The following is a 16,393-nucleotide window of genomic DNA, read 5'->3' as shown; positions in this document are numbered from 1 at the left end:
TCTAAATGGGCTGAAGCAAAAGCCCTACCCACTAACGATGCTCGAGTTGTTGTCAGCTTTCTTAAAAATCTTTTCTCACGTTTTGGGATTCCAAAAGCATTAATCAGTGATCGTGGAACTCATTTTACAAATCTACTACTAGAGAAAGTTCTTAAAAAGTACGGAGTTAATCATCGTTTTTCAACTTCTTACCACCCTCAAACGAGTGGTCAAGTTGAAAACACGAACAGAGGTCTTAAACGAATTTTAGAAAGAACGGTTAAAAATAATCCAAAAATCTGGCATCGAAAGCTAGATGATGCACTTTGGGCATTTAGAACTGCATTCAAAACGCCCATCGGTACTACACCTTTCCGATTGATTTACGATAAGGCGTGTCATCTACCTGTTTAAGTTGAACACAAGGCATACTGGGCTCTGAGAGAATGTAATACCGACCTTGTAAAAGCCGGAGAAAACCAATTCTTGCAACTGAATGAATTAGATTAATTAAGACTACAAGCGTATGAAAACTCTAAAACATACAAGGAGAAAACTAAAAGATGGCACGATGCACGGTTAAAGGGAAAGAAAGAATTTGAACAAGGGGATAAAGTATTAGTATTCCAATCACGTTTTAAGTTTTCACCTGGGAAACTTAGATCCCGATGGACTGGACCATATATAATAAAACAAGTTTTTCCATCTGGATATGCAGAATTATATAGCAAAGACGGTGGAACTTTCAAAGTGAACAGTCACCGACTCAAATTATATTTTGAAGGGATCAATACTACGGAAAGAGACGAGATCACATTCTACCCTAAGGACAAGTAAATTCAGGATAACTTTAAGGTTTTCAACTCCATTCTCGAACTTTATTTTCATCTTTAAGAGTGGGGTTTGTTTGGTCTTTCCCTAGCAGACACTAAAGAACTAGTCTTCTCCCTCCATTCTACCTTTTTATTTTCTTCTTTTCGTTTTTATTTATTGTTTTCAAGATGCACAATCAATATGTCTACAACCACTTCTTTTTAATGTGCGATAAAATTTTACCGAGAGATGTGGTGTTAGATATAAAGAGAAGATGCGATCAGGCGAGTAAAGAAATAAGGCAAGAACTTAACGAGAAAAATTATGCCAAAGGAAAATCAAAATCAGCTAAGAAACATCGAGCGCGTCATTTGGGCAAATGTGTAAAATGTGGAAAACCAGCTCATTATGGAAATTGCCCAAAGAATCAGACAGACTCTAATTTCGAGTACATAACCTTATGCCGAGAAGGGCCTTTTAAATGTTCAAAGGAAAACCTCTTAAACCAACGAGGTTACGCCTACGAAGCCATGGGGGGCGAAATGATGCTACTCCACTATGAGGCAAATCGACGCGGTTTCACAATCTAAGTCTTTTTCTCGCCAATTGTATTTTTGTGCATTTTTTTTGTATTTTGCGCATTTGTGTTTTTTTGAATTTTTGTGTGTTTATGTTTTGGTGTGTTTTAGTTTGTAATTGTTTGCTGTGATTTTATTAAAAAGGGTCTACCATTTGAAATTGATAAATCTTGAGTTTAACCTGTTTTCATTGAAAACGATAATGCTAAGTGTAATAATTGAATTGTCGTTCTTCAAATTGCACGAAATTTATTGTTGGATTCATAATATATCTTTTAAATGGTAAACCACCAAAAACAAAAGAAAAATTAAAACTACTAAAAATATACTTTTCTATCAATAACCGTAAAGATATATAACTTATAAACCTTTGTCGTGGATAATGATAGGTGTAACAACCGAGATTGTCTCTACCTAGTTGATAGGAAACAAAGTTTTTAAGTTTGAAAATTAGTTGATTTAAAAGTATATATATAAAAAATATAGAGTGTATTTTAAATTCATTTAATTTTTATTTTTCATGTACTTGTTTTTAATTCTAAATATTAATTTTCTTTTATAAAATTTAAAAAAATAAAAAAATAGAGTGTTTTATTTTTAAGTTATTCTTGTAAAATATTAAAACTATAACTTTTAAAGTATTAAATTATAAATTGAAATTAAAAATTTATAAACGGATAAAGACTAGGTATACCAACCGAAATTTCCGTTACATCAAATATAAATTTAAAATTGATATTATGAAATTTAAGTACTTATAAAGTTGAAAAAAAAAAAGGGGGCAGCATACTTACGCGGATCGTGGGGATAACCACACGAAACGCGTGAATTCAAAAGCTACGCGAAACGCGTAGAACCACACGAAACGCGTAAGTTCAAAAATCAGTCCAGATAATCAGTCGACAAGCAGCTTGTTCTTCACACTCTCTTATTATTTTTTTTGCTGTGGACGAGAGAAAATCCCAAAAATCACAAAAATCAAACCCAAACACTAAATTAACACTATCAATCTCCTCCAATTCATCTACCTTTCAACATGCCGAGATTGGTAAGGGTCCTAAACCCGTTTTACCACTTGTTTTTCAAGTTTTTCATTTATTATTTTTATGGCTTTAATCCGAATTAATGCATGACATTGTTGAATTTTGTTTGATTAATGCTATATCTATGTTGTTAGTGTGATGTTAAACCCGATTAGCATAAGAATTTGATGTTTAAATGGATTATTGAAAAATTAGGGTTTATGTAAATTGGGAAAATTGAAGAATTTCTATTAAATTGTGTTATTTTGGGTCTTTTTAGATATTTTTAGATGCTTTGATAGTAGTAGAAGCTTTGAATATAAATTTGATTGATTGATTGTGTGATTTTTATTTTCATCTAAATTTGATAATTTTTTGTAATTGTCATGAATCAAGTATAGATTGTGATGATGATTAGAAGCTGGATTATACACAATGTGATTGAATTGGATTATATATGCTTAGCTCATTGCGTATTTCCACTTATGGTTTTAACTTTGTTTTTATGAAACTTGATTTATTGCTGTTTGTTTTAATTTTTAGAGTAGACTGTTGTTGAAATATTGATTCCTGTGGTGTTTAAACAAGCTTGTATGTCAAGGATAAACTCTCTGCTAGCATTAACATACCCAATTGGGACGGTTCTCTTGTTTTAAAATGTTATGTAGGGATTATTCAGAATGAGAGCTGTTAACCAACAGCAAGGGGAAGAACAAGTAACCCCAGAAATGGAACAACAACTACAGAATCTACACCCAAACCTGAGATTTCCTAATGATGTACCTAACCGATTACAAAAGGTTAAGGACTTACTTTCTCTGGTCACTAGAAACATCTCTCCATTATACATTGTGGACTGGGCTCCTTTAGGACCACCAGTCAATTTAGATGTGCAAATAAAGGGAATTTTAAACCAAAGTTTTACAAATGAATTTGGAATGACTTTGGTTTTTAATGATTTTGAGAGATTGTTTAGTTTAAATAGCCCTGTATACAGAGAATGGTGTTTAGAGTTTTACTCTACCGTTAGAATAAGTTTACACCCAGAAAATATCGATGATATTAATTTTCTACAATTTAGGCTGGGTGGGGTAGATAGAGCAATGTCCCTAAGCGACGTGACTACCGCATTGGGGATTTACACCATAGACGAGATGATAGCTCCCGGTTTTAGGGAATATATTTTTACAGGGGCTAGATATACAGGTAACTATAATTCTGGCATAGTTTGGCAATCTTTCACTAATAGAAATACATATGAGCCAGGCCAGGAATCTTATCTAAGGATCACTGATGTTCGCTTCAGAATAATTCATAAGTTTATAGCGAACACAATAAACCAAAGGTTTATTTAATAATACAGATAAAATTAATTATATTGACCTTTGGTACTTGGATGCAATCAGAGATAGGGATACATTTATTAGTATACCCTATGGAGTTGCTTACTTTTTGGCCCATGTTGGTAAGGGTGACGAGGGACGAGTGACATGTCGGGGGGTCACTATATCACGTGTCTAGGAAGCTGGTTCGGCCTCGACCCAAGTGAATCAGAACCTCCAATCCAACCGGTAAATCAAGCTGTTAGAACTTTAGGATTGGATGTGTATAGGACGGCGAAGGCCATAACCGTGAGGAGTGGGGTTATTAGTTTGAGACGGCAAGAAGTTGTCGCTCACGCTCCTATGGAGGAGGATGAGGAACCCGCTAGGGAAACTAGGAGGAGACGAAGACAGCCAGATGAGGCTAGTACGTCTAATGTAGGTGTTTCTGATTTCGATATGCTACAAAATTCATTTAAATCATTGAGTTTAGATTTAAGGAACTCATATGATAATTGGGGACGGAGATCAGAAGAACAATACACTAGTTTGTCTAGGCAAATAGGGGAAATTAGGCATACCCAACTGGCCCAGGATAATATGTTAGAAAACATCCGCTACGATCAGAGGGGCCAGGGAGCACAGTTAGAGTGGGCGCATCATCAGGCTTATTTATACACAGCTAACCCACAACATTACGCACCCTCAGCTTTTCCATCATACCCCCAGTGGCAAGAAAACGGTGACCCTCTACCTCCACCTTATGATCCCAACGCTGCCCTAGCCGCGAGTCAGGAAGCCTATAGGCGTTTTTACAAGGAACAACGCCTAAACGAACAACGGCAGCAACAGGAGCGAGAACAGGAAGATCAGGGAGGCCCTGCGTGGTCATTTTTCTAGTTTTTCTTTTTATTTTTAGAATTATTTATTTTTTATTTGTTTGTATAAAATGATTTTTATGGTGTGTTAATTTATTCTTATCTTTATTTATCTTTACAAAAACTTTAGTGTGGGGTAAAATTTTTGTACTACTAAAGTACAACCCCATCTCGTTTGTGATTGACATATTTGTTGACAGGTAATTACGATGATGAGATTCGACATAGCGAAACACGAAAGTATTATTGTGATAAAACGGATTGGATATGTTCATACGATAAGCATTTTACAATGTCCAATTACTTAACAAAGGAAGTTCTATATACTGTACACTTTTTGTCCTCTCAAATTTATATATTTAATCTGATTTTATGTAATGAGGGCATTACATAATCTTAAGTGTGGGGTGGGAGTATATAAATTCTCGAGAACTTATAATTTAATGGTTTTTATGAAAAAATTTTACAATTTTTAAACAAATATAACTAATCAATTTTTAAGGTAATTACGAGCAATTAAAGATTAGGTGTCAAAAACCGAAATTATTATCTCCATACATTAAAAATACATAAGTTTATTTGATTAAAACCTATAAAAGAAAACCAAGTATAACAAAATTTATAAACCCCATATGTTTAGAACTATTTATCACATGTTTCTATGAAGTATTGCAGATATCATCGCTTTGGAATGTATAAACCTGAATATCTCGTTAAGGAAGTAAAGTCTTCCAAAATGACACACTTGCTAACCTATGTTAGAAGATGTAGTCCAGAACAGCTGTAGGTTGACGAAAAATCTTGAAAAGTCATCTCTATCATCGGCTGAAAATCCACCTCACCTCAGCATCAAACAGAGTTTTTGGTGGTCAGACTTATCCTAACTATGAGATGGATCTGTCTCGTACAATGGGGGGGGCACATTGCAAATTAGTTTTTAAGACTAATGAATGTAATCCCTAGATGGATGATCTCCGTAAAGATCAAACGCATCTATGTTTGACCGCGGTCAACATACATATGCCATAACAAATTGAGGTGTGCAAACTCATGGTTCATCGATGATATTTGGACACTATATAATTTTACTCTAAAACTTGTGCTATTTTATGAATTATATTGTGTAAAACCATTTTTAGGACATTCGGTTTCAACTTCCATGATACTTTAATTATGGGGGCGGATAGCTTGCTAATCGCCGACTGAGACTTCGGTTTTCAGTTACCCTCAACCGGAATTTGAGGTTAAAACCGGAAAACGTATCTAGTGTAAAAACTAGCATGACATTTTAAAAAAAATCATAAAACGTTTTCACAAGGTCCAATTTTCCCTAAGGATCCAAATTTTTAAACCTTAATCACTAGTTTCAACTTTGTTTCTGTTGTCAGAATTTCATTTCGTGTGGTGTGCGTGTGATTCAATAAAAATTGTGTAGTGTTTCCAACTTATTCCATATAGCGTGTGTTTCATTTCGTGTAGCGTGTGTTGTGTGATTTAATGTTCGATAAGGAGAAATATGTAATGTTCCGATTCTACTTAGAAGATGTAATTGCTTGAGGACAAGCAACGTTCAAGTGTGGGGTATTTTGATATTGCTTTAAACATACATATTATTCGACGCAATATCATTTTTATTTCATAGGTTTTTACTGTTTACTAAGACATTCAAATGTATAAATCACGAGAAAACAACAAAAGTTAATGCGAGCTTACTGTTTGAAGAAACGACGATAAAATAACAATAAACGATGGATTTAAACCAATTACATATCAAGATAACGTTTAACCAAACGCAAGTTCAAGATGAGTGAAGAAAAAAAAAGAGTTCAAATGAAAAGGTCCAAATCGATAAACATCAACGCGGGATCAAAAGAGAACAAAACATAAAATAAAAACAAGAAAAATTGTCGGCTATTCTTACGCGAATCGTGTGAAGACCTACGCGAAATGCGTAGTAATTTTGCCTTACGCGGATCGTGTAGACTCCTACGCGAAACGTGTAATATCTTGACCAGATTCAGATTTAAATGTGTATGGGACGGTGGCTTTTGTGTTTAAATATGAATTCTTTATCAGTGGTACAGCAAAAAAGGAAGACTATGCACTCATTTTCTCCAACTACACAATTCACAAGATGTAATAATACGGAGTACTTATATACAGAAAATAGAGAAGATAGTCACATTTTTCAAGAAGACTACACACACAAATATACACTAGTTACTGTAATTTTTAAGTATTCCGTACCAAATTAATTTTCAAGTTTGAAGAGTTAGGATAGTTCCAAATATTAAGGGTGTATTATTCGTGATTAAGGGTATTATTGTACGCGCAAAAAGGGATGTTATTATTGTAATTTTCTACCATTTAAAGTAAATGAGAGTGAAGATTTTCGTAAGTATATTCTGTTAAAATTATCGTTATCAATTTTTATAGTTATTGTTATGTTTGCATATTTATATTTTTATGTTTACCCTAGTATAATGAGTAGCTAAATTTTCCTAGTGTTTGCCTAGATGTAGAGCCTCTAGTGAAATGGATTATTATCATTTGTAAAAATTAAAATGTAACTTTAATATTTTTAATATTGAGCCTAATTGAAAGAACCATTATTATGTGTTTGGATATTTAACCCTTGTCACTTAATTTGTTAGATTAAAATAACGAAAGTTATTTTTATTTATATAAATTAAGCTTCAACATTAAAAGTGATCTAGACGAACTTATAACTAATTTACTAACACTAAATTAAAAAGTAAGGTTCGGTGGTTTGGGTAATATCATTAGTCATATAATAGTGAAATTGTAAAAAGGGAAACCGTTATGATTTGGGTTTTGGCGAAGGTCAAAACTGGGTTGGGTCTCAATTTAAATACTTAAGGACTAGTAATTATCTAAATATAATCCAATAAAAATTAGATTTAATTTAGTTAGTCAAAACTTATTATTTATTCGAAAGGAAAATATAAGTTTTATACTAAACATTTTAATATGAGCTTAAACTTAAAACAATCCATGGACCTAGAGGTGACACATTTAAGTAAACACTCCCATTTTATTTATTGTTAATTATTATTTTTAATATTCACGTATATTTATTCAGTAAAACTAAAAAGAAAAAAATACACAACATTATAATTTCAGTGTATTCGTTACTGTTTTGTTACCTGTATTATAACATACGCGAATCGCGTACAACTCTACACGATACGCGTACATTTCAAAACATACGCGAAACGCGTATTATACTACGCGAAACACGTAAGTATAATACGGGTACTGTACGAATTATGTTAAAATTTAGGGTTTAATTATTTTATTATTATATTTAAATTGTTAGTTTATAATTAGTATTAATTTATATTTAGTAACTAGTTTATAACTAGTTAAATATTATAATTCCTATTAATTTATATTAATTTAGTTAAAATATGTTATTTAGTTAATTTAAATAAATTTATATTATAATTACGCAAAACAAAATTCTAAACAATTAGTTTTATTAAAAAGTTATTATCTTATTAATTATCATTTAGTAATAAACTTATTAGTATAATTTCAATTAATTCACTTTTAAGTTAATAATTATAAATAATATATTCGTATAAATTAATAAGTAGTTCAATTAAATTAGGATTAAGTTATATTTTATTATTATGTAATATTATCAATTCCTAATCCAAAACCCCCTTAAAATAAGTTTAACTTCAAAGACTATTAAAATACCATTGAACACTGTCTCCCTGTGGAACGAACCGGATTTACCAACAAACTAAACTACGCGTATAGGACTAGTTGCCTATATATGTGTGAAACCAACCTGAATTCATTAAAACACCACATATACAATAAATCAATTCGTGTAACAAAACAATTCAAATCCGTTCATAAATAAAGGTACTATTTCAACGCATCACACACATATATGAGTTTCGAAAGAAGTGGTACCGTAATCGAGGAAAATTTGTTTCTTCCATAAGTCGTGAGCACATGATCTTCCAATTGCTACATACTCGACTTTAGTAGTAGAGAGAGCTACATGCGTTTGTTCTTTTAGGAACCATGAGGTTATGCATAAACTAACTAATGCACATACACCACTCTTTTAAATAGTAGCGATCCATCATCATCCGAATCTTCCAAAGCACATGATATTCATGATGCATAGAGCCCTTTAGATTTTTCTAAAGATCCTTTTAACGGCTCAAAAGTGTGACATATTTGGACTTTCCTTTGCTTGAGTGATGAGCATAGTAGTGCGTTTGAAGTCTCACAAGCATTGTTAGAAATATAAGCATACATAGAACTCAAGAATAATTATAGTAAGCATATATCACATCAAAACAAGCAATCATGCATAATAAGCTCAATTAGAATTCACACTACAAGTAACAATCATGCATAGCAAGCAAGTAATCATGATAATCGAATAGAGGCATGTTCCATAGCATGAATTTTGATGAGAATATTCATAACCTAAATAACTAGACCGGGAAGGCATTTAACTCGCAATTCATATCAAAATACGATATATGTTAAATCACTACTTATTTAGTTATCTTTTCAAATATAGCCCTAAAGTGCACCTAAATGATATAACATAACAAGCAATCACAGAGTTCATGGCAAACAAGCTAAATCCAATTACTTATCAGGCACTCAACAATTATGATCTAAGATAATTATCATCATGTCAACATATGTTATTAACTTGACTATGAATAATACTAACTAGTTAACAAAAATATCCAAACATAATTTTTCAACATGTTAATAAATCATAAGTATGTAAGCACATAAGCATGATGAAAAAAATATAGCATGTTGGATGTAACAAATATTAAGCACAATGTCCTCACAAATAATATTTAATTAGCAAGTTAATGACCCTTAAGTGTGTAAGGTAACATTTAATAATTTGATTTCAATCAACATGAGTTACGACGAGAGAACTCAAGTTGTCATGCATGAAAATCATATAAGCATACAAGTATGACATGTAAATTTACACATACAAACATATAATCATGCAATTATGACAAGTAGATGTTGTACACATAATCATACAAGCAATGAAGACATATATATATGGAACATATGAGAGAGAAAACAAAGATTATGCAGTTTACACCTAGTGTATAATGAGCGGAAGCCTAGAGTTAAGCCTATAGTGTAAAGCATACAATAAAGCATTCGAGTTTCTCTATCAAGTATATTTCAAACTTATCATCCGTGAGTTCAAAGAATTTTTCACAAAGAAAATGGTTAATTGGATCAATAACCAAGTCATGAACATCTATTTGCATAATTAAGGTTTCATTCTAATAATTCTTAACAAATAATGTATTGTAAACTTTTTACCATTTCTCATGCATGACCAAGTAAGAATGCCCTAAGTGTATCAAAAATTTCAAGGTGCAAAGATATAACCTTTTCATGTATGTTCGATTATTCCTTAAGGCAACTCGAATGTCTATTTAGACCTAGTTAGGTTTTGCTTTCTAAAGAGTATCCTAAAGACGTACCTAACTTTAGAGTCACCCATACATCTTTGAGTGATAATCTAGAATTCATTTCTATAGGTGTGTCTAATACCTTAGCACTTATAATACCAAAACTTTAAGTGTATTCATTAGGTTGATTTATAAGAATGTGATCTTAGAGTTACTTTGATTCATGAGTTGAGTAAGGCTTTCAGAACACTCATCATTCTTTCATTAATCTCATTGTGTGTAAGTTTAATACTTAAGACAATAGTTTAAATAAACATTTGTGTGGGGTAAGATTATCTAACTCTTTGACGTATGAAAGATTGGAGAAACTTTTCATTTAACTCGTTTGTTCTAGGTGTTCGTTTGACACAAACCTAATCCAAGTTTAGAATTTAAGAGCACGAATCATTCTTAAAGTTTTCTAGCCTCATTCATCCTAATATGTCTAAGTGTGTTTTAAATACTTCAACAACTCAACAAACGCTTATGCGTTTAGCTAACAATTTTTATCAATGACTACTACTCTAGCAATTTATACAAGAATAATATCTTTTGAGTGTTAGACTAGAATGAGTTCTATCATCAAAAATGTTTCTCATTAAGCATAGATGATAGAAATCATATACAACCTATTTAGTAAGACTACAATATTGAACTTTGGAAATCTATATTATACCAAGAAAACAGAGAACTTAGACTACACACTTAAAATCTAATTTGACTCCTATTGATGTCTCCTAAGATTTGTTTAACATGATTCATTTTATGATCTTTTCATTTATCCTTTCTTAGTTATCATCGTTTCTCAAATATTTACTTTGTTAAGGATGATCTTTTTAACACGTTAGCTCACTTAGTGATCATCGTATATTACTTTTAGGTAGATATCTAATGTTAGTTTCATGGTCGTGTGATCTAATCTTTTATGCCATCGAATTGAAAAACATATGTTGACCAATTTCACTTGTAAGCATATAAGACGTTCTACCTAATTGTAACATGTTTTCTTAAATGGAATATGACTTTAACTAGCATGTTAAGATATTTGCATATTAAACACTTATAGAGATCAAATAGCACACTTTTAAGACTTATCTCATTTGTAAGTAAAGTTACCTCCACCGACGATTATTCCTCCAATATTACGTCACCATCATCATGTTCTTTGTGCTTGGTGTAACATATTTATTATGGACATGTGTTTTGAGTGCTTGTGATTACATCGTCTTCCACCACACTTGTTAACAAACCTACAACTTGTTAGAAACACAAAACGTGGTACCCAATGTTTGTTGGGTCCGGGGTTGTTAGCATTAAATACTCTTGCCCTAATCCATTTTAGTACCTTTCTCAAACATTAGAGTTTATCCTTTTAGACATGTTTATATTATAAGATTTGATAAACCAAGTTCATGTCTTGAGTGAGAATAATTTATCGTGTACACTTATAGTTGTTTGAGATCACTATCACTTATATAAACAAGTATCATTTGATGACAATAAATAGCTTTACATTTAGCAAATGTTTAGATCTTTCCAATAAACAATGTAAAACTAATGTTATAACTAATTTACAAAGAATCAACATCTAAAAGTATCAAACCACGATCGATTTTAAAATTACAGAAGCACATTTTGATCAGAGCCTATGCGATTGATCTCACGGTCGACCGTAGGTTCGACCGCCTACAAGTTTGGCATTATGTTAAGTTTTATAAAGTGTGTTTTTCAAAAACTTGTGATAGATGTACTCGGGGTATATTTCATTTGGTATCTTTAAAAATAACTTTTACTTTATCACCACTTTTTATCATTTTCGTAGAAAGGTAATTCTTTTTCTTTTTCAAAAATAGTCACATGCTAATGATTTTTGGTTTCAAGTTATAATTACTCCTAAGTAACTTTTTGTTCGAGAACACTTATTTAGATGCTTAGAGTCTAATCTTAGATATTATATCTATGACTTTAAGGCTCTAAGATGTGTGACAACCTATGTATTCTATCATGTAAGATCAATTTATCAAGCACACATTAAGCAATAACTCATGTCTTTTTTTCAAGGATTCAAGTCACAAGTAAGTTCAATTATCACATACATTGCATAGACCTAAGTTTCATGGCAAGTTTCAACGTACTTCTATTGTGTACACTATAGTTGTGATTTTAACCCAACCCCACATTTTTGGTTACTTACTTTAATTTTCAATTTGTTAAAGAAAAAATGTTTCTTTGTTCAAGCTTTTCTTTTTCAATCATAGTTTTGTTAATTAACACAACATTTAGAATACACAAATATTAAAAAGACTAAAAACAAACAAGCTTACCTCACCATGTGAATGGTGGTATTTTTTCTCAAAGTAATGGATATAAGTTTGAGCATTCGGGTTCGATCCTTGACTCCACATCACACAAGTGTCTTGAAGTTGCTTCTCATATGAAAAGTTTCATCATGATTCAAGACTAACTCATCCAAAATCTCTTTTGCGTTCTTTAAACAAGTAGAGCTTGATTCCAAGATCTTTGGCTCGAGTTTTTGCACAAAATAGTTTTTCAACATGACAAAAACGTTTTTGAGCAAAGATTAGAGCAACCGCTCTGATACCAATTGTAAGTAACTAGAGGGGGTGAATAGTTACTTAGTGGTTTCTTAAAACTTTTTTAAAAACTTTAACAATCAAAACATAAGTTTTAAGTGTGAAAGCATTTGTGTTTGTTAATGCAAGTATGTAAAGAATGTACGTGCACAAACACAAGGATTTATAGTGGTTCGGGTGGATGTTAACTAATCCACCTTAATCCACTCCCCAATTCTACGAATTGAGAGTTTTCTTCACTATGATACCCCAAACCCAGTGGAGTGTACGCATACCACTAGCTCCTCGATAAGCCGCTACTTATGAACCCTTACGTCCCTTTGAAGAATTTATAAACACTAAATGCTCTTACCACAAGATCCTAATGCTCTATCCTAGTGAAATCACAACTACCTTCTAGATCCCTTTAAGAAGATAGCTCATAAGTAAACTTATAGCTAAGCTTACAATCACTCATAGTTCTTTAATGGGTCACACCAACTTAATTCCCAATGGAATTAATCAACTTCCTAGATCCCTTTAAGGAAGTTGAATCATTAAGCAAGATGGTGTTTCCTATCATAAGAACTACTTAACTTCCTTGACCTCTTAGGGAAGTGTCTTACAAAGTAAACTTAAAGATACAAATGATAAGTACAAAGTTTACATTTCAATTCTACTTAGTGTAAGTAGAATCTCTCTTTCTCTCTTATAATCTCTCCATTGATATGTGCTTGAGGCTTGAGAGACCAGTAGATATGACTTTGAAAGAATGTTGGAAAGAGGTAATCTTCTAGTTTGGCAAAGTGGTGCATTTATATTCCAAGAAAATATTGACAGACAAAACTGCGATCGAAGCACGGTCGACCGTTTACTCATCCGTACAACTTCTGTCAGCATTTCAACATATCCGTTGGAGCTCCTTTTTCTTTGAATTTTTGGCTTCTTTACCCAATATAGAGCCTTCAAAATATGCTTAATACACCTAGAAGTTAACTCCATTACCCCTTTGATCTTGGACATATGCATGGAGGTTGACATGTGCTAGCTAAAGGGGAAAGTCCAATGTCCTTGACCATTGTCATTGATTTCCTAAAAAAGTAAATGCAGATTTTTGTCTCTTGACAAACCACTAGCATCCAAACTTCATTACCCAAATCTTTAAACCCTTGTCTTCATGTTTGATGGAAGTATCTTGTCCATTGGAACCTTGTTACAACTCCATTGAACTAATTTGAGAACACTTTGACTAGTTGCACTAATCATAAAGAGATAAACCACTACATTCCAAACCTCATACCCATGTCTTCACCAACTTGTCTTTTCTTTGATGGAAGTATCTAGTTCTTTAGAACTTGTTACATCTTAATTGAACTAGTTTGAATCTAGTTGGAACTTAATGATTCTTGTTACAACCTTGACTAGCTTGAACTAATTACATTTACATACATACAATGGTACTTAAAACTAATGGGAGAGCACCTCTTTAATTGGGACTTTAATGACCATTATTAGTATGTTTAAATGACACTATGTAATAAGATAAAAAGATATAACACTTGTGTGTTTAATCTTATTTCAAGTTAAATCATCATTAAGGTGTCATTAGGTGTGATTAATCAAGATTAACATCTTTTGGTTCAAAACTCTTTTGAAATCAAAGAAGGCAACTATTATAAGTATGTTTAAAAATTTTTTGTAAATTATAGATGCCTCAAATTGGTCTAACTTAAAGTGGATGAATTTGGTTACAGAGAAAACTACGGTCGAACTGCGGTCGGCCGTGAGGTTAGCCGTAGATTAACAGTTTTAGAAAAAGGTGCAATCGTTGGTACAGGGCATCCACGGTCAGACGCACGGTCGACCGTGGTGCAGCCGCATAGCAATTTTACCAAGTTAATTATTTATGTATTGGCCTTTTGCTAGAGATAGTGTAGGCTTATGAACTCATGTCATCTTACATATGATTAAGCACTTATCTCTTTTATGTCATCATCAAAACAAGGTGATTAACATTTGAATATTATCATTGGATCATTAACCAACAGGGAACACGTCTAATCGAATCAATTAGACGTGTTAATTTAATCAATTAGACATGTTAATTTAATCAATTAGACGTGTTCCGGGAACACGTTTAATTGACAAAAAAGGAGGAAAACGTCTAAATTGTTATAGAATACAACCCCGTGAATATTACTTTATAAAAATACGAGAAAACGATAACGAAGAAGAAAAAGGCTATGATTGGTAGGTTGATCGGGTATTTGACGGGGCCTTATAGAAACGGTTCAAGGCAGTTAGGCCGCCGACTAGGTCTCGGGATCAGATCTAAGCTCTGATACCATGTTATAGAATACAACCCCGTGAATATTACTTTATTTTTGGTGCGCTATTTATAATGACACGAAGAACCCTAGCAAACCCTAATGGACCCAGTCCACAATTGGACTTGGGCCTAACTCTAAACTACCGTCTAACATAAATACCACTATTAGACGTGTCCCGTGAACTGCACTAAATGTCATCCAGCAATTAGTGTTGTGCCATCTAGACGTGTTAAATAACACGTCTAAATGAGCTTTTCCACACGTCTAAATGAGCCGAAATGTAGTAGTGTTGGTTGGGAACGATACAGAGGCTTTACATGACTTTAAGAGGCTAACAATGTTTGTAATGGTTAGTGTTTCTTGCGTCCATGAAAACCCGACTATGAGACCAACCATGATGAACGTCATCCAGATGCTAGGAGTTATCGAAGCTTATGAACCGCCATGCTCAGTTCCTTTCGCTATTACTTCAAATTGATACTCTTCTTACCATCTCCAAAATCAAAATTGTTTTTCGAATGATATATTATGTTAACGTTTGATTATGGACTTATGATCCATTAAGATTTAGTTAGAGTTTAATTTATGTATTGAAAAGTATGAATACTTATTTTGTGTTCTCAACTTATAAGATATGTATTAAAATTAGTTAAATAAATACAAATGAGCCATATTTTTTTCTATGTTTTATTTGAAAAAACTTTCTATACCTATTGAACCTGAGTTATCTTCATTGACATGTAACATAGTCAACAATTTAAGATTTAAATCTTTTTTGGGTGAATATAACATGGTACTGGACCTAATGAGAAGATTGTGGATATAGGGCTTAATGATAAGGTTGTGAATATTGGGCCCAATGCGAAGGTTATGGATTTCGAAATCACTGGACCTACTGAGGAATTTGTGGATATTGGGCCTAATGATAATGTTCTGAATTTTGGGCTCACTAGGTTGTGAATATTGGGCTTAATACGAAGGTTGTGGATTTCAAAACTGGAAACAGGTTTCCAGGCTTTGAGAAGTAGAGTTTCATTAATACTACTGGGCCAAAAGCGGAAAAATTGTGTTGATAGATAACGTAGCAAATGGTTCAACAGGGTTCAACAGCCCATTGTAACATCCAAAAAATCCTAAAAAATTATATAATTTGAAAACAAGCATCGACTTGATAACATCTGATCGAGTTGTATAAAAGAAAACAAAGAAACTGGAGAACAAGATGCTAGTCACTAGAGGATTTTATAACGAGCATAAGTTTAAGTTGGCGAAAACTATAGGGACCAGAAGGGAAGGAAATTCGAGTAAGATTCTAGACGATTTCAAGCATAATTCGCTGATTCCAATTAGAAGGTAACCTTTGATTTTGATTTATTTCGTTAAAAATAAAAGAAATGGCGAATCAT

This window comes from Rutidosis leptorrhynchoides, chromosome 11, assembly GCF_046630445.1.
Source record: "Rutidosis leptorrhynchoides isolate AG116_Rl617_1_P2 chromosome 11, CSIRO_AGI_Rlap_v1, whole genome shotgun sequence".
Classification (NCBI taxonomy): domain Eukaryota; kingdom Viridiplantae; phylum Streptophyta; class Magnoliopsida; order Asterales; family Asteraceae; genus Rutidosis; species Rutidosis leptorrhynchoides.
Note: the sequence above shows the minus strand (reverse complement) of the source record.